The sequence below is a fragment of the Ixodes scapularis genome, unplaced genomic scaffold (assembly GCF_016920785.2).
Source record: "Ixodes scapularis isolate PalLabHiFi unplaced genomic scaffold, ASM1692078v2 PGA_scaffold13__105_contigs__length_92229423, whole genome shotgun sequence".
NCBI lineage: Eukaryota > Metazoa > Arthropoda > Arachnida > Ixodida > Ixodidae > Ixodes > Ixodes scapularis.
Genome location: NW_024609839.1, coordinates 32380926 through 32389935, shown reverse-complemented (window position 1 = coordinate 32389935; position 9010 = coordinate 32380926).

Genomic DNA, 9010 nt, shown 5'->3' with positions numbered 1-9010 from the left:
ATTCCAGTAGGATGTGTTCGGCTCTAGCTGGGCGGGTCCCGGGCTTCGGCGTGGCGCTGGGGGCCGTCGGCCTGCTGTTCGCGTTTTATTTCCGTTTCCGACTGTGCATAGTGTTGTCGCTATTAGAGTTTATTGTTTATCTACCCCCTCCCCGCTCCCCCCACCTTTTCTTTTTTTTTTTAGTTTGTGTGTTGCAGGATACCTGGTATAGGCCTTCGGCCTATCTGCCGCACCCCCGTCTCTCCTGAGCCGAAATAAATTAAATGAAAATCAAGCGCGACTAGCGAGCCGTGCACAAATATGGTGATGTACTCTGAGTACATCACCATATTTGTATCCGTGATGGCAGACGGCCGCACATGAACAGCTGCACGGGCCAAATTCAACGAGATTGCCCCCATACTACGCAAATCTTTCTCTATTTCAGGTGACCGTCACGTACAAAAACTGTGTCGCACTCGAAAAGAGAAAACCGAGGACAGCAGGTTTTGCAGACACCTGGTTTTTGGAAATCGTGGAGTCCGAACAAACAGGTGCGAGAAGGCTTCGTTGCTCTCCGTTAGGAGACAACGCAAATGACTCGCTATCTCCTCAACAGAAAAAAAAAACACTGATGAAAATTTCGGCAAGTCAGGTTTGTTCAAGGTACTTCGTCTCAGGTAAGTGTCGGCACGGTTGGCTTTTGTCCGACATTGTTTTGATTTAATATGTCACTATAGCGGGCTCGGCCTATTCGAAGCCAAAGTTCCATTGTGGCAAACGAGAAGGTAAGAGACTGGAATAGAAGTTCCGCACCGCAGGAGCGTTAGAAAATCGGCATCGAAAAAAATTACCCTTTATGATCACACGTTTGTTTGCCTCCCAGCGTTCTTCAAGGTTGCTGTTGTTGTTAACTGCCACTTTGAAAATTCCAACGCGTTGTGCATTCTCTTCCTCGGATCTTTTTTTTATTGATTCGGCATTGTGCAGATGCTGCTGAAAATTAGTTTGATGACTACGGTCCTGACTGGGCAGCCAAGAAATATTATAACTTACAGCGCGACTAGGACAAAAACAGACACAGGAGAAAACACAGGAAGAGCGCTGAACTAGCAACTGATTGTATTGAAAAGAAAATACATATGCTGCTGCTGCTGCTCGTGCAGGCATGCCCCTCAGTGGCCCTGGCGCTTCTTCTTTTACTCAATACGATACCGGCCAAGTTATCTGAGATCGAAAAAGCCGATCTCGCTCTTCATCAAAGCCACTGTGGGCTGGCTCACACACAAGAATCCGTTTTGTGTTTTCTCCTCTGTCTGTCTTTGTCCTAGTCGGGCTGTAAGTTATAATGAACTGTTACAGACTCGCCCAATTGTCCATTCTGCTAGCCAAGAAACATCTTGGCCACACACGCACACTTGAGGGGTCTGACCCAAACAAAAAAGCCAACCGTGCCGACACTTCCCCGAGATGAAGTGCCTTGAACATAATTCTTCTTCCCGGTGCTGGTGGAGAAGGGGTCAGCCCCGATCGTTAGGGGCTGGGTGGCGGGCACGTTGCTGAGTGATGTGCCAACTTGCACTGCTTTACTTGGAATGTACATTTATTTACATAGTTACACAAATCCCAACTTGGACCAGCATCTCGAACCCTCCAGACTGCAGGGGTCTCAAACTCGTTTGAGTGCGGGGGCCAGATATCCAAACCCCCAAAAGGTCGAGGGTCAATGTAAAGCCGGGGGCGGGGGGTAGGGAGAAGGAACTTTACGTTCTTGCTTGTCGCGGATCTGAAGGTTTGATTCATTTTCAGCACTACTTTAGGCTCTTACCTGACGTGATAACACGAATTAAAATGACTCTGCGTCGCCACCATGCTGCAATTTTTATAAAACAAAATAGTGCGCACACTGTAGTTCCCGTTGCTAAATTATTCAGGAATTATTCAAACTTAAGATGATTCGAAAAAAATAATATACTGCTTTATACGACAGTTACTGCTGTCCTGGCGATTTTATAGAAGCAGTTCGAAAGAATAGTTCTATTTTTATGGTGATGTTCTTGAAGGCGGGAATTCTGAGCGCATGGCTTTATCTTCGGCAATCGCTGCTGCTGAGCGAGAAGTCTTGCAGAAAATGAAAAAAGCTGGGGAGCAAAAATTAAAACGAAACAATGTGATAATATTGTAAGAGTAAAGCTGCGTATGTAGCATAACTGAATCGGTGACATTAAATTTTTATGTTGCATGCAATTTTCTAACGCTCAAGACATGGAAACAAGGGCTCGCAGCCTATTACTTGCGGGCCGTGTCCCAGCGAGTCGCGGGCCGCATGCGGCCCTGGGGAAGCGTGTTTGAGACCCCTGCTCCAGAGTGTCAGGTGAAGTCCCTATTTTCTTCCCCCGTTCCTCCTTTTGACATTTCCAACTCTCTCCCTCTCACTAATGAACAAACCAATCGGTTAGAATTCCACATTCTCCACGTGCCCCTATACGAACCAGTCGACGTCGAAGACTATCCACGACTGCTGTAAACACACCAGTGGTCGAACCCTTCAAAGTAGATTCCAAGTATCCCGTTGGAGGTATCACACCAGCTCTAGCGATATTTTATTGTAGAGTCCCCTGCACTCGGCTAAAAACTACATCATAGAAAAAGAAATTGGCGGCAGAAACCACTATTGTTGGTTGTCGAATCGCGATAGCATTCATCGTGAGTCTTACGCCACAGCTCACTGTGAGTACGGCGACAGAAAGTTTGATTAAACACTTTATTCTATGAATGATTTACTACAATCATTGACGTCAGTGCGCCGCTTTGAAATCGAGTAATTGCTTCGTAGGTTGGGTGCACATGTATACGCTGCTCCATTGTGGGCCACTCGACCCGCTCTTTGCCAAGTCGACGCATCACACTTCAGGGGGTGGCTCTCCCTTGTCTGCGAGCTAGATAAGGAGCGCCCCGTCCCGCGTCAGTTCTTTTTTAGGCTCTCAGCGCTCCTCTACCCTGGCGGCCCAGCTATGTTTCGCTGCCCAAGCCTGAGGCATTTTCTGGATGGTGAAAAACCCTTACGGGTTGTCTGGTCGATCGTCTGAAATGGACGAGGGAGGTCAAAAGCCACATCATGTATGTGAGGCGCGGATTTACCTCCTTGCGCCACAGCCAATCGGGTGGAGTACGCATTTATTCTATGCCACTTTCGAATAGGGTGCAGATGTGAAGAAGTGCGTACTGCCGATTTGCATACCCGGCGCAGATTTACTTCCTCTTGTTATGAGGCCAGATACCGCATCGCTAAATCCGGGTGAAGTAGCTAAAGAATGCTATCGCATTAAAAAAAAAGCAGCGACGCCGCAAGTATTGGCAGTTCCCCACACAGATTACTCGATCCTTGCTTCCTCAGGACCCTGCGCTTCGTCTTCCCATCCAAAGCCACCCCTATGACAGGACGTCGCCCCAGCTCCACGACGCCACCTTTCCTCGGCCCGAGGTGCTGCCATGTGTAAAGTAACAAGCCCCACACAAACAGACGTGCCTTGACCAACTTCACTAAAGTCGCCCCTATGAGGAGACGTTGCCCCAACTCCACGATACCACCTTTCCGCGGCCCAAAGTGCTGCCATGTGGAAAGTCACAAGCCCCACACAAACAGAAGTGCACTGACCAACTTCACTAGCATGCTCACATTCTCTCCACTTGTCATGATTTTTGTGTGGGCTTTGCCCGATGTTGCAAGTGAGTCATTCTCGTTTCAAGGAGAGTGTCCAAACCGTTTTGCACGCAAGTTCGGACTCTCGGGGTTCGCAGAAACTGGGAGTCTGCAACGCTGCTGTCCTCGCCTTTTTTTCTCCAGTTCATCCTTTTCCTTGTGCAACAGTAGACTATCGCACAAGAGCTACACCTTTTTCATGCATGGTGTCACCTGAACCGTAGAAAGATTCGCTGCATAGTGTGGCCTGTGAGGCTGTGCGCGCGCCGCTGTCTGCTATCACGAACACAAATACGGTGACGTACCCAGAGTGCACCGCTCGCTAGCCTTGCGTGAGAACCCCCTATAATGTACATGTTGTTCAAAGTACCTTTATGCATAGCTGAACCAACCTGCATTCTCTTTTGTCATTGCCGGTAGCAAATTCTGTCTGTTTAGTATTGCATACCTGCCAACTTCCCCGTATTACCCACAAGGCTCTGAAATTTTGATCATTTTGTACGATTGCCATTAAAATCTCCCGGAAAAGAGAAATTACCCTCCCCCTCCCTTCCGCAGTTACAGAATAAGTTCTTGCCATCACACTAGACGGCTGCAATCCCATGAGCATGAGCAGTGCAATATATAAATGTAATGAACTTGTCTTCATGCAAATTTGTTGTCAATATTTCTTTTTAAAACACCAGCTACCCCCCCCCCCCCCCCTTGCTTAGAAATTATCACAAATTTTGTGTCCTCGAACTTGCAAAGTATGGTATTGTTTGTGCCTTTTCTATCTTGTGGCATTTATGTAACGTAATATATCTGTTCTGCAGGCTTGGTCAAGGAGGAGTTGTTCAGTGAACTACTAGTTCGATTAACGAAACAATACTGAGAAAGCAAGCGAGCTGGGTGTAAGTTGAACATGATTGTAAACCTGAGACTGGGGCAGAAGAGAGAACACAACAGAAGGTAGAAAAAGAGGAGGCAACGTCTCAAACTCAGCTGCAAAGTTTATTTTGTACACGCATTATATACCACAACTCCAACGCCGTCTCTACAAAAAAAAAATGGAGTTGTGGTATATAAGGCGTGTACGAAATAAACTTGGCAGCTGCGTTTGAGACGTTGCCTCCTCTTTTTCTACCTTCTGTTGTGTTCTCTTTTCTGCTCCAGTCTCAGGTTTGCAATCATGCTCTACTAGTTCGACTTCTCTGAGACGGCACCACTGACATCACCTACAGTGCCGTGGTTCAGGCTTAATGGCAGATATCAATATGAGTTAATTGTAAGCTGTCCTATTTATCTAGCAGTGTTGGAGTAACTCACTTGAGCTTTCATCACTGTTTTCACTGGCAGTTTGTTACCTGAAGTCCCATTCCATCAAAATTGATGCAGCCTTCACACTTCTGCGGTTTAGAGCGATTCGCAGATATATGTCGATCATAGTCGAAACAGTGTGGGTCATCATTAGAGTTGAATGATGAGTTTCGCTTGGCAGCTTTTTGGCAACTTCGGTCGCTAGAGAACATTATTTGCCTTCCCATTAACGCGTCACGTCTGTTTGGTTGGACAGTCACCGAGTTGACTCGATGTCAGCGGCTGTCTTCGTCAGAACCTGGTTCTTGTGCTGCCACATCATTTTTGGTGGAGGCGCTGCCGTAACCGCCAACGCTTGCACTCCCCGTGTTGCCATTGAAGGTGGTGAGTGGTATACTTATGGAGGCGTCGCTGTTGCAGGTGATGCCATGTAGCTCTGACTCGCGGTGGCTCCACCGCCATCACTTCTGCTCCCTGTGATCCCAGCCGAAGTGGTGACAGGGATTATAGGAGGGCTCTTCGTCGCAGGTGCTGCCACGGACTTTGGCTCGTGAGGGTGCCGTCGCTACTGACAAAGCTTGTGCTCATCGTCGTCCCTGTTAAAATGGCGACTGGAATTCAGAGAGGGTTCCCTGCCGCAGCCGGTCGGTTCAAATCCCGCATATTCTGTCGTAGCCCTTCTTGGGAATTTGTCCCCTCCATGTTGAGGTTCTAGTAGAAGTCCACCGCTGTTGGGTTACATGTCACCACAGCAGTCAATCCGCAAAGGGCCATGGCCACGTGATCACACTTCTGAATTGTTAGAGCCTTGTTGTGGACATGGAAGCCGGTGAGAGAGATTTAATGTACGTCTGGCACATCTGACTGGCGAACGAACTCATGTGTGTGCCACACGGATAGTGGGCGAACAGTGCAAGTCTGTCTTTTTCAGAATGGCGCTAACAACAGATAATGTCTCAATCGTTCTTGTCTCACATAGGTGATACTTTCTAGGCACAATGTGTTAGTAGATAGCTACAATGTTATTGCTTAATTTGGAAGAAGATTCAGAGCATGAGACATTCTCAGGCCAGGCAACACCATTTCTCCTCACTTTAAACTTGAAGAGCTCCCAGAGTTGCACATCAACAAGCAATCCTGCAGGCGATGCACCACATATAATTAATATTTATGTTCTTAGTTTAACAGGAAGGTGTCCAAGAAATTGTAGCTAGTGTTAGTTGCTTAGAAGAGCAGTGTGTTTTGCATTCAGTCTTGCATTTTGGCATTCCATTCACTTTGGGGTCAGGTGCTTCATTCTTGTGCATTCCTGTTGTTTTCTTAGCCATGAGAGGTGTTGGAGGTTTAGATGTTTTATTTTTGGGGAAACCATGTGATGTTATTATCTGGCATGTTTTTTTATTGCTGAAAGCTGCTTGAAGTGAGCCTTTGGTCTACGTATGAGCATAATGTTGGGAGCTTCACTCAAGTGTGTTTTGTGGCACACACCTCAAAGCATAATTAAAAGCATCGATGGATGCTATCGATACTAATATTGGGGCTTCAGAAATGGTCAGTCAAATCTATTGTTTCTTTGGCATTCTATATCTCATTTGTAAGCTTGTTGTTCACATAAGCTTGTCCAATTTTTTGGTCATAGTATCAGGTATTTCTGTAATTATCATATACTTCATGCATTTGTGATTAGGCTCTTCTGAAGTTGTCACGAGTTCGTGCCCGACACATTTGGTGCTGCTTTGATTTAGAGGGTAAATATCGTCCGCCATAGATATAGCAATCTTCATATATCCCGCACTTTGAAAATTTTCTCGTAGACCTGATTAGGCAATAAGTTCGTTCTCAGTATAAGCATTTACTTAGCTTGAAAAGTCAAAAGACTTTTAATAATCGGCCACATGCAGAATAAGAACAGTGTTTCTGCCGCTTAGTGTGGGGAGAAAATGTTGGGGGTTCGCATGCGAAAGCAAACGCAAGCAGTGTGTGTAAAACTCAAGGACTTTTAAGCGGGGATAGTGAGGAGCTTGAAGTGTTTGCCAAGACCATGCTACCCACATATCTAGCAAAGGATAATTGGGTTTGATTTAACAAGCTCTTAGGGTGGTTGTAAAGCTCCAATACAGCCCCACATGGAGTCCCCTTGCATGCACTGATGTAGACTGCTCGTTTCACATAGATTTGTGTGACCATATTAATCGAACTCGGCTTCTTTTACTCGCAATTTTTTGCAGTATTTAGAATAATTGGTAACTTAGCAAAAGGTTGGGGTGTCACCGAGTAAACACGCCAGTGTACAGTGTGCTTCGCTCTAAAATATAATGTATGAGCAGAGGCCAAAACTGATAACAGCTACCTAATGTGTAAATCGATTATACTGCAAAAACTGAAGCAGATCTTTCTGGCACTTTCGCCGCTGCCCAATAGAGTTATTTCTAACCTCCTTGTTTCTATCTTTGTTTCCCTCAGTTTCAATTTGTATGGTATTTTTTGTTACTCTGTTTATTAATTTGACTAGGACTAAATTGCTGTTATCCTTAATAGGCTGGGGTGACATGTTTATCTCGAAGTCCAATTAATGTGCAATTTATTCTGATAAGTAAAACAAGGGGAACAACAAACTATTCAAAGCAATGTCTTTTTTTTTTTCTTTTATCACCGAAACTTTTATTGGTCACTACATTGAAACTGGGAGTGTAATGCAAGAAAAGAACTGTCCAGTCACCCTTCAGACTGCGCCGTCAGGTGATGCATACATTCTGCAACATAAATGTAGGATCAGCTTTTCTTTGGAGTGATTTTCGTGAGATGAAATGAAAATGTTGTGGTCATCACAATCAAGGTGGTTTGTTCTCTGCATGTTCTCCGCTTGAGTGACGTAGCCACTGACAAGCCGCTTTACTGGTACTGAATTGAACTAATTGACAAGTTGCTTAAAAAATAGTGGCACACAAATGGCAGTACAAGGACAAGTTGAAGAACTACAAATAGCGCTTGTCCTATCACTTCATCGACTTGTCATTGTCCATAGCACTATTTGTGTTCTGCTCCTCTTCACTGCTCTTCATCTGCTTCTTACTGAGCAAGTAAATAAGGCTGCCTAATAAAATGGCACCGTCCGTTCACATCAGTAAACATTTCTCTGTAAAACGTACTGCCCTGGCCAAGTCTCGTCGTCACAATGAGTTGCATAGTGAATCGGCTGAGCAATGGTTGATGAATGTGATGTAGTTCTACTTAATCAGCAGCACACTTTAATCTTTCTTGTGCATGAAGAAAGTTGTGTGTCGGAGCGGATGACATCGTGTTTCCTCGACAGCCGAGGGGTTCGAAGCAGGTGCTTAATGCTTGTGAGCCTATTTTATTGAAATTTTAACTTGTCGCTTACTCTAGAACTTGACAATGCAGTATGGCAGATTTTATGAAGTTTGCGGAACCGGCATCAGAGACGTTCGACTTGGGATAGGTTAATAGGGATAGAAAAATAATGACAGCACGTCATCACACACCATTTTCTGTAATAGAAGGACGGTGCAAAAAGATCTGTAGGTAGTTTTAAGTGTCACTCACTGAGGCAGTTTGTCTATTGTGTTAATACCGGCATTTTGCTGTTCTGTTTTGTGTTCGAGGATCCATTGTTACATTCCTGTGGCTTCTTGCTTGTTTCCCGACTTTTGACGGGGATTTCAGGCTTATCATGTGACGCAGTGTTTTGGTGAGTGTATTTTGCGTTTACTGCCCGGCCATGAAAATCGAGTGGCTCTGAAGAAAGCTTTCTGCAGTTTCAGGATGTTTGAGGGTGTTTTCTTCAAACGTTCTGAAAGGGCACCAATTTTTTTGTGCGGCTTCGCTATACTCTGTTTAATGACTAGCTGATAACGTGGTACAAGCGACATCCTCATTGGACCAGTCATATGTTTATCTTTCGCCTTATGTTCACGCTCCCGCAAGTAACCATGTGCAGAAGGCGTGGTCTGGCAATGAAAGGGAGGTGGTTGATAGGTCGGCTGGGTGCATAGTTCCCACTGCAGTCAG